Consider the following 16,641-nt stretch of genomic DNA (forward strand, 5'->3'; position numbering starts at 1 on the left):
CAGTGTAGACTATTAATCTCTGTCGAACCCCCACCCACCCCCGCCATTGTGATCATGCAGTGTTCCGTGGTACCATTGAATGGAACACGATTGCTAAGCTCTCTCTGCTATGTCACTATGACCCTTAAAAGCAGAGGTCTTCTCTGGCTGGTAGCAAATCGAAACGGCAGGGAGAAAACAAAGCATTAGGAAGAGCTGAACCACTGTGGTCGGCTCTGAAGGTGGAACAGGTCAAGGGCAAGGACCACCAGCCTATCACAAAGGATGAGATGGCACAGGTCAAGGGCAAGGACCACCAGCCTATCACAAAGAATGAGATGGCACAGGTCAAGGGCAAGGACCACCAGCCTATCACAAAGGATGAGATGGCACAGGTCAAGGGCAAGGACCACCAGCCTATCACAAAGAATGAGATGGCACAGGTCAAGGGCAAGGACCACCAGCCTATCACAAAGAATGAGATGGCACAGGTCAAGGGCAAGGACCACCAACCTATCACAAAGAATGAGATGGCACAGGTCAAGGGCAAGGACCACCAACCTATCATCATAAGACTGTTTCCTGGATGATGGCTGAGTAAGGAACAGAATCTACCAACAATACGAAGGCGCTCCAAAGGAGATCTCTTAGCCAGACAGGTAGCCAATCCTGATTGTAATCTTGTGAGAGATGAAGTCATGTCCCCCTAGATCTCTGACCTTCAGAACAAAATGCGTGCTGCTCAGCTCTAAGCTTAAGGTAGTTTATACAGAGTAGTAGAAAATGATACATACTCTGTTCACAAAGAGGTTGAAAAGCCACACACTATTAATTTATGCATATATTTCTATTTATTAAAAAAAAATAAATCCTAGAACCCAGGAGGCAGAGGGTGGCAGATTGCAGTAAGTTTAGGGTCAGCCTGGTCTATGTAGTGACTTAAAAGGCATCTGAGGCTACAAATAGGGGTCATGTTTCAAAAAATAAAACAAAACAAAAATAGACTTTAAACTTCTTTGCCCCCCTCCCTTCATTTCTCTTTCTTTTCTGTTTGTATCTGCCTGTCTGTCTGTCTGTCTACCTACCTACCTACTATCTACCTATCATCTATCTATCTATCTATCTATCTATCTATCTATCTATCTATCTATCTATCTATCTACCTATCATATCAGGGCATCCCTGCATTTGATATTCTCCTCCTTCAGCTTCTCGAATGCTGTGAACATAAGATTGTACCACCATACCTGATCTAATATTTTTTCTAAAATGTAGACGACTTGATTAATGTTTCAGAGTATTCCTTTTTGTCCCTAAAATGGTCAACTAACTTTTGGATAGACTTCTTATTTGAATTCTCTGGGGTCACTGGGCAGGAGACATGTAAACTTTATAACAACCACAGAGGGGACAGGCTGACTTGTACGCCCGAAACAAATGTGTACTCAGAAGCAAAGCGTTCTCAGGCTGGGCAGGCAGCAGAAATGAGCAAGGAATGTAGGCCGAAGGCAGCAAGGAGCCATGAGGAGTTTGTCAATCGGAGAGGAGCCTCCCCAGATAAAAGGGAGCAGCGGCTTTCACTTTTAGCTCAATGCTGTTTTGAACTGACACTGTCCATCAATCAAATGTTTGCCGAGAACTAGATATCGATCTATATTTTGGAACTAGAGTTGCACACAAAATAAGTGGTTTTATTTTTTTTCTCACGGAGCATCTTTCAGGCGAGTAATTTATTCTGAGTTTTTTCCAAAGGAAGCTAGAAATCCAGATTGTTATCCCAATTAAGCATCTCCTTTTAAAAAGAAAGGAAAAATATGTTGGTTGGGATTAAACACCATCTCATGGGAGGCCAAACAAGTTCACCGTCATTGCAAGTTTGCTGCCCTATTGGAGAACAAGCCTTATCAGTGTGAAACGATATTAAAAGCCCACCCTCCACCACGCTGATTTGACATGCTGGGGAAAGTCTACAAATGAGGAGACAAGACAATGAAGCATTCGTATTATTTAAGACATGGATTCCTAGAGCAGAAAAATGGCGGCTTTATCTTTTTTTTTTTTTTTCTCACAAGATCAAGGCCCTGGTTAGCCTTGAGCTCGGGGTAGAGGAACCCAGTCTGGTGACATCTCTGAAGCGCAGCCACAGGCCATTGAATCCCTCCTCTCTTTCCCTCCCCAACAAAGGGTCAACATGTACTTTTGTGATTACTAAAAGTGACCAATATTAAAGTTTTCTAGACATAGCATTTTATAGAAATCAAGGGAGAGGGCAAATTGTTGACCAGGTCTCTAGCCAACTTTTCCTTTATTAACATTTTATTTTTAGGGAGGAAAAAAAAAAAAGAAAAAGAAAATAAACCCCCAAGTCTGGCAGGCTCTCGTTCCCAGGGCTCTTTGGAAGCTAGAGCTGTGTAATTGCTAGACTCTCTCGGGAGCTTGCTGGAAGGAGTGGGAGGTGGCCAGCCAAGTCAATCTCCCTGAACAGGGACAGAACAGGGTTGGGAGGAGGAGGAGAAACGGTTTTCCTGGCCCAGCTGGGTTTGGGGAATGAGGTAGCATTTTCTTAAGTGATGGCAAATAGATGATAGCTACAGACAAAGTTGGGGACACAGCTAGGGGGCACAGCATCCAGATTGGAACTTCCATGAATGGCAAATTGGGTGCATCCTTAGTTTACACTGCGTCTACACAGTTCACTCTCAGGTGAGGGATCCAGGCTTCTCTGGCTGGCCATTCTGGCCCTTGCCAGAGATGGAGTCTCATTTTTCTTGGGGGGCAGGGGGAGGTACTGCTGTTCAGGAGGAAGACAGGATGCTGCTGTGATGTTGCGATCGATCGAGGTAAAGCTGCAAGGAGAAATTTACTTCTTGCGGAGGCTTATCTTGAGCGCTCTCTGCTTCTGAGTAGCCAGCCAGTGGGGAGGAGCGGTGGAGGGATGGCTTAGACAGGTAACATGGAGTTGGCCAACACTCAGCCAAGTTCCAAGTATTTACACCACGGCAATTGGCAAACGTTACAAGTTAGATCATTTTCACCCTCAGAGAAGCCGTCTGCCCAGATCTAGCCTGTCTGTAGGTGGTTGGGTGCTTACAAAAATAAAAATGGTAAATATACGGAAAATCTATTTGCTTCTCCAACCCTGCTTATCAGGCTTTGGGGGAGGGGAAAGCAAAATTCTAACAGAGTCGCTCAACAGGGCAGCAGTAAATAAGAGAGCTTGTACTGTAGCTGGGTATGACATAGCTAAGCTGACCAGATAAGAGAAATGGCAGGACTTGGGGAAAACGATCAAGCTGGCTTTGGCAGGTTCCCGTGGTCACCGATAAGACCTTCCTGAGGAATACATGCAAGGTACATGGCCCTCTTACTTATTCTTGCATCTAAGGCATTTAATTGCAACAGATTAAGTTATGCATAAGGATAGATTATAAAAGGAGCCTCTACCTATTCCAGGAAGGGACCATCCCAGACCACCTTATAGACAAGGAGCCCTCTGTGAGGTAACTGAGGAAGACTGTAGGGTGTCTTGGTAACTGTGTTTCCCGATGATCAGAATACCCCTTTATGGCTAAACATCCTTGAAGCTTCTGATACATCAGAAACTAAGGTGCCAGGGCATCCTCCCATACCTGTGTATTAATGAGGTCTGCATCCTCAAAGGACATGGGCGACAAGATAACACCCCTTGCTTTGTGGTTTTGCAGAGCAGTTCTTTTGTGTCAATCACAGGAAGAAACACCCTACAAGGGAGATCCAGTCCACCATGATTTTGAAAAGAAGCCACACTGTTTAAGCAGCCATGATGTCAGATGTAACATGGCAGAGAAGCAGCCTCATGGTGGTGGTGGTGGTGGCTTTGGAGGGAGGGTTTAAGGAAGCCCAAAGTACCAGAGGAAGCAGACGTAGAGTTAGCATCTGAAAGAATATCACTCTATTTTAAATGGTTATATAAAACCCTGTTCATAAGGGATGGAGATCTGTGTAGCAGGGTGTAAGATCACAAGAGGACTCCTGATTTTGAAGCTAACTTTAGTTGGAAGGGAAAAAGTACTCAGCACGGAATTGAAGCACCAAGTACTAAACACTCTGCATAAGGTTTCTGCCCACATCAATAAAATACCTTAGTTACAAGTCCCATGACCTTGAGCTGGAAAAGCCACCCTGTGTTCCTTTCTCTAGGCAAAGATGAAGTTTCCATGGAAAATGTTCCCCCAAAAGAACGGCATCCCTTTTGGGTAAAAAGCACTGTAAAATGTTGGATTTTTTTTTTAACTTACTTAGTTTTGAATCGAAAACATGTTGACATAATTCAGAACTTTAAATCTCAGAGATTTCTTCGAATTCCTGTTCCCTGGAGGCAAATGATGTTGCCCAGCTATATACAGTTTTTCATCTTTATTTCTAAATATGTGGGGCTATAAGACCTACACAAAGCATTCGTTCTTCTCACCAAAAGACCTTGGCAAATTTTCAATTCCATATATAGAAGTCTATCTTTTTTTTTTTTTTTGATAGGGCCTTGCTGTAATAGTCAAGGTAGGGCTGGAAGGTACAGTCTTCTGCTTAGACCTCCTGAGTGCTGTAATTACAGGCATACACCATGGTCCCTGACTTCTCTATTTAGAATATTTTTTAAGACTAGGTTACAGTCTAGTGTGTGCAAATCATGTAATTAACCTGCATTGGTGTGCTGGTTAGTGTTAAATACCAACTCGCCACAGCCTAGAATTATCCGGGAAGAGAGTCTCTACGGAGGAGTGTTCAGGATCAGGTTGGCCTGTGGACATGTCTATGGGAGTTTGTCTTGATTGTTAATTGAGGTGGGAGAACCCACCCTTACTGTGGGTGTGACCATTTCATTGGGTTGGACCCTGCATTGTCTAAGACTAGAGAAAAGTGGCTAAGAGCTAAGCAAGGAAGCAGGCAGCGTGGTTCTTGCTCTTGGCGGCTCTTGGCTGTGGATGGGCTGTGCCCATCTGCCTCAAGTACCTGCTGCTATGTTTTACCTGCAACCATGGACTGTAACCTGGAATTGTGAGCCTTGCAAACGCTTTTCTTCCCTAAGATGTTTTTGCTCAGGGTGTTTTATAACAGCACCAGAAAGGAAACCAACACATTCGGTGTGGGTGTTTGTGACCCTCCAGATGCATAGGTTGAAACCAGTTCTCCAAGGGTGGGGTCTTACAAGGTGATCAGTTTGGGGATAGGTGGGTGGAGCTCTCAGGACTGGGATTAATACTCATAAAAAAAAGACCCCAGAGAGCTAGTCTGCCCACCCCTACCACCATACTGAAGACACCGTGAAGCAGTATTTTTTATGATCCACTTGACCTTAGATTTCCCAAACATTCAGAACTCTGAGAAATAAACATTGTTGTGTGTAAACCCTCCATCCTATAGCGTTTTATTGCAATAACCTAACCCTAAAATTCCGAGTTGTTTGACAAGCAGTGTCCCCATGGGTGAGAGTGCATCTGTGTGATAAATTTCTAGAGAGGTGACATAGTGGTGGATAAAGGCAAGTAGGTCTTTGTTAGAAATTCCTCATCTCTGCTACTCAAGGTGCGGGACTGTGTTCAACACAAGTGTTCTTTGCCTTTTTGATCCTTGCCAGCTTAATAAGTCAACAGTGGTACCTTGGTATGTTCTGAATCTGCACACCCATATTGTTATAAGTGAAGTTGCCTTTTTACCTCTTCTCAAGAGACATTAGTATTTCTTTGACTATTTTGTAGTGGGTTGTGAATCTTTTCCCCATTGTTTTTTGTATGATTAAAACTATTATTTCTATGATTTACAAATAATATAGCCCAGGCTGTATGATACTCTATCATGGGAGGAAGGAGGAAGAGACTATAAACGAGAAGATGCTGGTAGCCAGAAAGCCCTCCCTATATTTGTCACCGTTGGGAGAAAGGTAATTAGAGAGCAAGATGTCGCCAGATGGCCCAGTGACATCTTTTGTCTATCTTAATATGGCTGGCATGCTTGAACTTCTTGTCTCTTTCAATGAAACACCTTCCTCCCACAGACTTGGGTGGGATTTCTGTCTGCTGCCCTTCGAAAGACTCAGATCTTCCTCATATGTCACAGAAGAGAATCAGAGACAATGTCAGCTCCTTTTTTACATTGCTCATACATGGTAGGGCAGAGCTGGCCACGTCTTTTGCCTTACAATGTCCAAGCAAGGGTCTGAAACTCATTTGTCACATCCACAATTATTAAGGGCCTTTCCCCACTTGTTTCCTCTTTTACTTTCGTCAAGACCGGGTCTTGCCACATAACCTAGTCTGGCCTCAAATTTCTGATTTTTCTTCTAAGCACTGGTATCACAGGTATGAGCCACCAAGCCCAGCTTTGCCCTTTTTGGTTTTTTTGTTTTTTTAATCAAAGTCACTTCCTTATTCTTCTCTTATGTGCAAGTGATCATGGGAGGTGCCAGTCCCATCAGTCATAGCACCATGGCTGCATAATTAATCCTTGTTTCATCTCTAGACTAAATTATAGTCATTGCTCTTTTCTTCCTTGACAATCCTTTCCTTGGGAAAGGACCTAAGACTCCAGGCTATCTTCACATTAGTCTTTACGTTGATAGCTCCTTCAAGGACCATTTCAAATACCCACATCTCCATTACCAAGCTATCATTGACACCCTGGGTGAAGAATAAGCAGGGCAAAGCAAAGCACAAGGTCTGTTTCTATCAACAACGATGACAAGGGCCAGTCTAGACACCGGCTGGGGTGAGGAGAGTGTGGTGTGTGTGCATACAGTGTGGTGTGTGTACACAGTGTGGTACCTATACAGTGTGGTGTGTGCACACAGTGTGGCATCTACACAGCGTGGTATCTATCCAGTGTAGAATCTACATAGTGTGGTGTATCTGCAGAGTGTGGCATCTACACATTGTGGTATGTGCACACAGTGTGGTGTATCTGTACAGCGTGATAAATCTGCACAGTGTGGTATCTACACTGTGTAGTGTCTATACAGTGTGGTATCTGCACTGTGTGGTGTATTTACACAGTGTGATATCTACACAGCAAGCCAAATAAGAACTAGTTGGGAGTGCTATCACAGAAAAGGACACATGCCTTTGTCAAACAGTGCTGACTCTGGGGCCTGGGGAGATGGCATGGTGAACGATAGTGCTTGTTATGGAAGCCAGAGGACACAGGTACAATTCCCTAGCACCAGTGCTAAAAGTGTGTGACTGCGTCCATGTCTGTTACCCCAGTGTTGAGACAGAGACAGGAGGATTGCTGGGGTTTGCTGGCTTTTCAGCCTATCGCGAGGTGCACTGAGATACTGTGTCTCAAGGGAGTAAGGCGACGACAGAATCCCACAGGAGTCCCACTTCTTCTTCTGGCCTCCGAGTACACTCCTGCACAGCACTTGCGTGTACGCGCCCTGCCCCGCCCAAGGGTAGAGCTAGCTCCGTTGTTTAACTACAATATCTCAGAGGATCCTCTGACCCCTGGACAAGATGCCCATTCCCACCCACAGTTTGCAAATGAAAAAAGCTGGGAACAAGACAGTCTTAGTGACAGTTCACTGTCCCAGAGCTTCAATTTACCTTCTGTAGAAAACGGAGGTCCTGAACGCCACACCCATGAATACCACCACAAAGATTAAAATCCAACCAACAAGTGAGTTTACCCTGGACTTTTTTGTTTTGTTTGACACGGGCCTCTTGTAGCCCAAGCTGGCTTTGATCTCATGTAGTCCAGGCTGGTCCTGAACGCACTCGTACCTGAGAATGACGATGGCATCCCTGCGTCTATTTCCCAAGCTCTGGAACTGCAGGCATGTGGCAACATGGCTGGTTTATGCGGTGCTGGATATAGAGCCTAAGCTTTGTCCATGTTAGGCAAAGCCCTGCACCATCTGAACTACATCGCTAACCTTTGGGTGCTATTTTTAATTATTATTTTTTACCAGTTGTAAAGACTAGAAACCAGGAGGAGGAATTTCAGAACCATAATTCTACTGGGTATCTAGAAGCAACCTGCTTTGCAAGCTAGAGCAAAACCCCTGAGGCATCCCACAACCAAGGGGGTTGCATCGATGCCACAGGGATTTCCATCATCTTTGCAAGCTTTGGCATGACTTCAAGGTCGAAGATCGTCTAGCTGACCTCAGAGTAGTCTCGCCGTAGCTTGTCCGTGGTGTGTCGGTGTGCAGGGTAAGTCAGTCACGCTAGGACAAGGAAATCCAGGCAGGTCTGTGCTTGGGACACAGGTGGGGACCTCTGTTTGTGGGAGACACGCAGGTGGGCAGCCTGGAGGTGAGATTTAGGTGGAGTACACAGGACCTGGTCTGTCATTAGCTTTATGAGATTCAAGGAGCCGAGGGTACCGACTTGCATTCTGTTTCCCTCTAGAATCCGGAGGGAAGAGTCACTGGGGTGTGGTGCTAACCAGGCAGGTGCTGTGAGACTCTGAGGGAAGACAGCAGTGACTCAGAGGGTTCCAGGAGGATCTAGAAGGTTTGCACAGGCTGGGGCAAGCTCCTCACACGTCTAGCCACAGGCCACACAGCTTCTGTTCCAGAAGCGTCTCCTGCTACCTGCGTTTTTCGTTCGGCCTTGAGGCAATAGAAAAGCCAGGATTGACTCTCCCAATCCACACTTGATTTGAGGACACACGGGTTGATTTTATTAAATGTACTATTCGTTCTGTGCTGGGATCAGGCCCTTTGGGATAATTTTGGTACCAGAGCAGACAGATAAGAATGCATGGTATTTTCTGATGGGGGCCATAGAAGAGATATGGGGACAGAACTGTAAGGGAAAGAAGAGAACACCACCCCGCTCTGTGTGTGTGTGTGTGTGTGTGTGTGTGTGTGTGTGTGTGTGTCTGTGCATGCACGCTCTTCTGACAATATAGAATTAGCTCTGTTCCCCAGTCCTGGCTGCACAGCACAAAACCAGGTATCGTTGATCTCCTTCCCTCCGACCTTCTATGCTTCTATGCTTCTGCATCCACAGCCTCTTATTTTTTGCATGTCTTTCTGTAGCTTGTGTTGTAACTCAATTCTCTTGCCTGGATAACGGAATAGTCCTGGGACAGGCCTGGCCCAAGCGACTCTGCTAAAGTGACACGTGTGTCTCTTCATCTGACTACCAGAATATCGAAACAATGAACGCCGAAGATTTCCTCCAGGAATCTCACCCTGGGAGAAGGAAAAGACAGGAGCTAGATGGGGAAACTTTGTTTCCCTGCAAGAGATTTCAAACAATTCTAAGGACTTGTCAGACCACCTTACAGGACAAGACAGAAACCCAGGTAATGATGGGCCAAAGGGCTGGGCTACACCTTTACCAGAACTGCTTAGACACACACCTTCTTGGCCCTCTACTTAAGTTTGATCTCAGGGCTGGAGAAGTGGCTCAGTGGTTAGGAACATTGGTTGCTCACCCTGAGGAGCCAGGTTTGATTCTCAGCACCCACATGTTGGTTTTCTACCGTCTTGAACTCTAGTTCCAGGATATCTGGCGCCCTCTTCTGTCCTCCATGGGTATTGTATCCACCCATGCACAGACAAACATGCAGGTAGACACCCATACATATAAAATAAAAATAGAAAAAAAAATCTAAAAAAAAAAAATTTGAACTTTAATCTCATTTCAGGACACAGATGAACACAAGGGGGTCACTGGCTTTCCTTGTCCTTCTTTCAAATGTGGCCACAATTCTTGCTTTTCATTTTTAATTTGGCTTTTTAAATTGGCTTATCGAGGAGGGGTGGCTCAACCTAACTATGGGCACAGATTGTGACCCCAAGTTCGATAACAGCCTCTTTTTTTCTTTTGCTTGAGACAGAGTCAGATGTACCTCACGCTGGCTCCAAACTTGCCATGTAGCCAAGGTGTGCACCCCTGTGTTCAGGTTTGTATGGTGCCGGGCATTGAACTCAGGGACTCGTGCATCCCTGGCAAGCGCTGTGCCAACCGAGCTGCATTTCTTCCTGGCACCTAGGCTACTGATGAGCCTCTTAACGGATTTTTTTTTTAATGAGGCCAATCTTTCACCCTGGATCTCACCCAAATCAACTATGTGAAATGTGCCTTCAGGCACTTGCCTCTTACAGAATCTTCCCATGGCTTCTCTGATTTAAAATCATTGCTCTAACATATCCCAAGGAGACTCTTATACATACATATATGTGTGTATACGATATACAAGTGTATATATGTATATATACATGTATATACACATATGTATATGTGTGTTACTTTTTCCTTCCTTATCTAAGCTCTGTGTTTAAAATCTCCAGACATCTTCCCCTTCATCCTCCCTTCTTTCCATGGTATCATCTCCTACCACTCTCTAGGCCCCCCTCTCCCCCCACCCCGAGTCAGGAAGGACTAAGCTGATCACGGGAAGGTCTTCCGTCATTTCTGCTGAGGTCACTACTCTCCAGCTGGCATCTTGCCACAACCTCACTTCCAGGAGCAACGATGCAAAATCTGCTCAAGCGTAACTCTTGAAATTGTGTGCCAGGGCAGCAATGTGTCACTAAGGTCACTATTTACCAAACTGTTTGTTAGCACAGACCTACTTACCCTGAGATTCCCTGGGGGGAGGAGTTGGGTGAAATACCTTAATTATTTTCTAACTATTTGGACCACAGCTCATGTCCTAGACACATACATGCATCTTTGAGCGATTCCAAGAGGTGCCATTGGCTGGTGGAGGGATAAATTGGGCACCCCCTTTCCCATCATCAAGGCTAGGGTCTGTGGAAGAACCTTAGTCCTGGGATCCTAAACAGGAAGGCAGGAAGGAGGCAGGGAGCCACCCAGGCAAAAATTCATTTTGCTCTAAACTCAGTGTTATCAGTCACAAGGCTATAGCATCAGAAAGCAAAAACAGGGCCGGAGTGAAAGGTTCGGCCATGTGTCACCTTCTCAACTAAGTTCTAAAGTTCTTGAGGACGTGACTCTGGCTTGGATCCTCTTCAGCACTTGGTAAAGAGCTGTGCATAGAGCAAATTACCCTCTAAGTTACTCGTCATTAGCTGTGCAGACGAGTTTCTATCCAGTTCCAAACCATGGGGGAAAAATCTCTTGAGGGATGGGATTCCATTTCCGTAAGAGTTCCCAAGGCTTCACTTAGTCGTGTGCTGAATTCCCAAACGCATTCTGCTATAAGGAAACCATAAATGCATCGCAGCGAGGACAGTACTTAGGCTTCAATTAAATCTTACATCTGTTTGAGAGTATCATAGAAGATGCCAGTTAGGAACCGAAAACAAAGGGACTTTTAACCAATACAGAAATCTTAAAGTCAGGAATCCTAGGTCCTTGGGAATCCAGGTGTGACTTTTTCTCATGGTTTATCAACGTGGCAGGACTCACTAATTTTGCACAGACACGGACTGCTGCCTCACAGATTCGGGTCTAGCTGGCTCCTAGATTGAAGGAGATGACCATGGCAAGCTAGAAGAGACATCTCAGGAGCTGGTGTTAAGATTTCCCTCTACTGCAGCATGTAGATTGATCACCTGAGATGTAGGTAGATATCTGTACATTCTGTAGGAAAACGTGGACAGGACCCCCTGGTCTAAGGGGTTTCCAGAGTCACAATAGGGACCGCAGATCCTTTCTAGCCAGGCTGCTTTCCTACATTCTAGTCCTGGGTGTGGAGCTAAGGACAGAAATGGTTAATAAATATCACTGGTCCATGGCAAACAACTATGCAAAGAGAAGCTGAACTTTGACCTTGTGGGTGAGTTTTTGTGCGCAGAAGACAAGTCAAAGTTCAGAGAAGTCCTGAAAGGAAGCCTCCTGCTTAGAGAACACTTCTTTCTGAAATCCCAGGAGTTGTATACAACGTCCATTCAGAAATGTGAACTGTGAACGGGAACTGTGAATACCACCAGCCCAAGGAGCTGCTCAGCCTCACTGTGATGCGTTGTTTCACGGAGCAGGGCTTCACAGCCACAGGCTGCTGCTTTTCATTTGACGGTTGCTTCCTCTGAACAGGCCTTTGGGGCTCAGCAAGGAGTTATTTCGCTCTTCAAGGAACAGTTGGCCATGCCTGGAGACCCTGGGGTGGCAAGTGCTGAGAGATGGTGGGAACAACCTTAGGATGCAATGGACAAAGTCCCCCCACAGGAGATTATCTGGCCCCAGGGGTCAGTAATACTGAGGTTGGAAACCCTGGACTAGAGCCACGGAATCATGAGGAAATAAGCAAAGCACTTAATCCTCCGATGACAGCCCAAGAGCTGCTGGGATGAATTTTAGACTCTGAGCAACTTAATATTTTTCCATAGACAGCATAAATGTCTTCCTCAGGGCCCCATACACTGTATATCTTCTGTACAGCAGAAATTTAAAATGGTACTTAATTGCTTTTTTTAAATGTAAATCTGTATCAGAGAACATTTAGTTGTCAGGTTTACCCCAGCCTAACAGGCATACTGACAAGACACTGAAACTCACTAGATGGAGTGTTGATGTCTTTAAATGTCAAATTGTAGTTTACCCTTTAATTGTGCAATCCCAAAATAAGTAACTACATGTTGCACACCCATACACACATATGCTTATATATACACACAGACATACACTCATACGCACATGCATATATTCATACACATATACACAAAGCTTCCAAATACACATGTACATATACACATATGCATATATATGCACACATTCACATATACATATACATACACACATATACACATGTAAACATACACATATACACATATGCATACATATGCATGCATTCACATATACATACATACATATATACATGTAAACATACACACATACACATATACATACATATGCATGCATTTACATATACATACACATATACACATATGCATACATATGCATGCATTCACATATACATACACATACATACACACATATACAAATGACATGTAAACATATACGTATGTACATGCATACATATATATGTATTCACATATACATAACACATATGCACACATATACACATGGCATGTAAACATACACATATACACATATGCATTCACATATACATACACACATATGTATACATATATACATATGCATATTTACATACACATACATATACCTAATACATACATACTCATAACATATAAACACACACACACCATTTTTAGTCAATAGCATTGATGTGGATGGATGTGAATCCTCTCTTTCCTTTGTGAGTTTTCTGAGCACAGAAAGCAGAAACATGCTTTAAAGACAATACTCTGAGCAGACCAAGAAGACTCAGGTGGTTAAATATACACACCCTGGAATTCCCCAGCAATCAAGGGTTAATCGATATATCTGTTTTCAACAAAGAACTGTGCCTTGCTGCCTGTTTCACATGCATATTGATAGAGAATGGTATCTCAATGGAGGGGCTAGCCACAGGCGGGCATGCTTTTATGTTTTGTTTGGTTTTGTTTTGCTTTGCTTTGTGGTGTGTAGGCAAATTTCCTTGTGATCCACCCAGATTAAATTTTTTCCAGTCGTTGGCCTATGAGCCAGTGCTAATTTGCATGGTATTATTTTCCATTTGATTTACAAATGGGTAGTAATTGTGGATTTGGCCTCTTTCCCTCCTCGACGTGAGCGGTCAACCATGTGGTAGGAAAATTTACTGAGACATTTAATGCTGTTTTTTTTTTTTTTTTTTTTTTTGTCTTCTGGAATTTCCTACACTTCTGCTATAAGAAGGTGACGGGACCTTCGTGTTTCCTCGTCTAAAGGGCAGTTATGATTCAGAACCAACCGGAAGCAAGAAACAGTGGACTGGCTTTCTTTACTCCTTCCCTGTTTTATGTGTTTGAAAGTCTAGATTGGGTGAAGGAATACACCGTGCACAGTGAGAGCGAGGAGGAAGTGGATGAAAGTTGGGAGGAGCATGAGGCTTTCCTCATGTGAGGGGAGGAAAGTTGGCTGTGGGGTCTGCTGAAGAGGACCTGGCTGGTACCAAGGGAGACTCATTTTAGGCACCAGGAATCCAGTCTCAACCAATAGTCTTGTGCTGGAACCCAACCAAGAGGCGACGGTACTGCCCATATGCCCGAGCAGGAATGTGCTCTCTGCAGATGTCACAATGCCTGGGCCCTGAGGACATTGGCCCTAAGGGGGTTTGCTGGATGGAGCTCTGTGATGACTGACATCTCAGTAGAAAGGGGGCTTTGACTTGATTTCTGAAGAATAAGCCAGTGCTTCATTTCTTTCACGATGGAGTTGGTGGAGCACGACCAAGCTACAGCTTTGTCTCCCGCGTTAGTCAGACTCCGTTTGGTTCTGATACAGTAGCACGTTAGTCTTCAAACCTCAGTGACTTACTACCACCAAGACATTTCTCAGTTACACTGCATGACTAACCGAAGTCATTAGGGACTCTGCTCGGTAGAATGACTCGCAGCCAGTTTGATGGACACAAAGCACCGTGAGGACACGAACTTCAGGGTCCTCGAGGCAACGAGTAAAACCATGGGATTCAGCACTGGCTTCCCAGTACTTTGTCAAGTAGTGACGCTGGCAACTGAGGTGAGTTCACGCCATTAGTTAGAGCTGGTCACATGACCCACCTAGTGGCTAGGAATCTGGCGCTCTCGCAAACACACACACACACACACACACACACACACACACACACACACACACACACACATTACTGCTGGGCATAGTAATGTCTCTGCTATAGGGTTTCTTTTAACTTAACACCATCAATAATGCACATTTGAGTAGCACTCATCTAAGGCAGAGCTTTGGGCCATTTGGATATATTACCTTCCTCTAGTACCCTCCAGCCCTGAAAGTGAACAGGATTGTGGTCCACAAGTGGAAGTAGTAGCAGTTTAGTGGAAAAGAATTGGAAGCTGAGTTTTGACCACAGCCTTTTCCTGTTCTCCCCACCCCCCAACCCCCAGCAGCTTGAGAGAAACTGATGCCTTGTCAAGAATTTAATTTGATGGGGATGCAAATTAGCACAGCCACTGTGAAAATCAGTACGGCTTCCTCGGGAAACTAAAAATAGATCTACCACGTGACGCGGCTATCCCACTTGGGTATATATCCAACTTAGAACAGAGACCCTGGCACACTGCTCTGTTAGTCCCAAGACTGGAAACCAGTCCAGATGCTCATCACCAGATGGATGAAGGAAACGGGGTGCAGATACACACAGGCATCTGCAATGGGGTTAAAGAAAAATGAACTTATGTCATTTGCAAGAATATTGACTGGAAGGAGACAGCATCGTGCTAGGATATATAAACCATACCTTTATGTGTAGGGTCTAGATTCAGAAAGTGACATAAAAGTGGAAGAGGGACTGTTGGTGGAGGAGGAGATAAGGAAGGGGGACAGGAGGGGAAAAGGACAAATTGTATGCTCCCTCTCCTATGTGGAGTTCAGGTTTATGTATTACATGTGGAGGGGACAGAAGAAGTTAATGAGTGACTCTGAACACACCATGCAGTGATACACCGTATGAAAGGAACATAACGAAACCCAATATTTTTATATGCTAAAACATTAATAAGGAAGCTAATTTGACTTTTTGATGCCACTTTCCTGCAGCCTGGGATTTTGGTGTTGGGGAAATACAGGAGTTTGTCGTCTGTTTGCTGTTCGAAAAGCGAGGAGCACGCCGACATTCAGTGAGACGATTACCAAAGTCCCTGTTCCCTGACACATACTCCTCCCTCCTCCCTCTGTGATAAGAGCACGTCGCTTCCTCTTCCCAGGAGCTGGAATCTGGATGTGTTGCAATGGGACCTCTTCACTGCCTGGTGATGACCTTGCCCTGACCCTGTATGTCCACAGCCCTGGCTCCGCTATTGTGTAATACTTATCTAGAGGATGGTGGTTTCTGGAGAGAGAGAGAGAGAGACAGAGAGAGGAGAGAGAGAGAGAGAGAGAGAGAGGGAGAGGGAGAGGGAGAGAGAGAGAGAGAGAGAGAGAGAGAGAGAGAGAGAGAGAGAGAGAGAGAAAGAGAGAGAGAGAGAGAGAATGTGCATAAGGTAGACCATCCTTGGCCTGGAGACCACAGGAACTTCTGTCCCAATGGGGAAAGTAGACAAATCATATTTCAAAGCAACCAGAGACCCCAATTGGGTCTGAACAAGGGCAATGGGTAAACTTGACACCGCCCTGATTTTATTCCTCACACGGTTTAAATCACATTGCATTTTTATCCCATTCAAACCTCACAGGAACTCCTTAGGATATCAGCATGGTTACTACTTTCTCCATTGTAAGGATTTGGGAGCCAGGAACTAGTGCCACTGCCAGCAACTGGCCTTGTGGCAAACTCCAAGCAAGACACCAGAATTTGATCCAGGGATATGACCAGTACTGACCCATTATCAACACAGAGTACAACAGTTTACACTTCCATGGAAATAAATCTGCCTCCCTAATGTCTGAGCTTCCATGAGGAGAACTGATGCCCGAGAGCACTGGGCAGCATGCCTCCTGAATGCATGTTCATCTCGTCTTTGGTTCTAGGACCTGGCTGAGCATGAGATGGAGTTAAACTCAGTGTAAAACTTCAGTTCTACAGTTGGAAATGCCGGACCTGAAACCCAGCCCTTCCCCCTCTCCTCCCTCTCTCTCTCTCTCTCTCTCTCTCTCTCTCTCTCTCTCTCTCTCCTTTCTCTCTTTCTCTTTCTCCCTCTCTCTGCCTCTA

General features: G+C 44.9%; 1 protein-coding gene and 1 long non-coding RNA gene across 5 annotated transcripts in view; one reads left to right on the forward strand and one right to left on the reverse strand.

Annotated features, from left to right (window-relative positions):
- The window catches only part of Fam20a (family with sequence similarity 20, member A), a 53,418-nt gene that overhangs the window by 20,760 nt on the left and 16,017 nt on the right, over positions 1-16,641 (reverse strand). The gene's annotated exons all lie outside the window — the stretch shown is intronic.
- Positions 53-16,586, forward strand: LOC105243553. Of its 3 annotated transcripts, none has more exons than XR_003949610.1 (3): positions 53-9,264; positions 13,668-15,764; positions 16,166-16,586. It is a non-coding gene; the product is annotated as an uncharacterized LOC105243553 (long non-coding RNA). The 3 variants fall into 3 exon arrangements; XR_003949611.1 differs by lacking the exon at positions 16,166-16,586 and having other exon boundaries at positions 13,668-14,495; positions 15,531-15,879; XR_001780353.2 differs by lacking the exon at positions 16,166-16,586 and having other exon boundaries at positions 53-8,162; positions 8,996-9,264; positions 13,668-15,879.

This window comes from Mus musculus, chromosome 11 (assembly GCF_000001635.26).
Source record: "Mus musculus strain C57BL/6J chromosome 11, GRCm38.p6 C57BL/6J".
Lineage (NCBI taxonomy): Eukaryota > Metazoa > Chordata > Mammalia > Rodentia > Muridae > Mus > Mus musculus.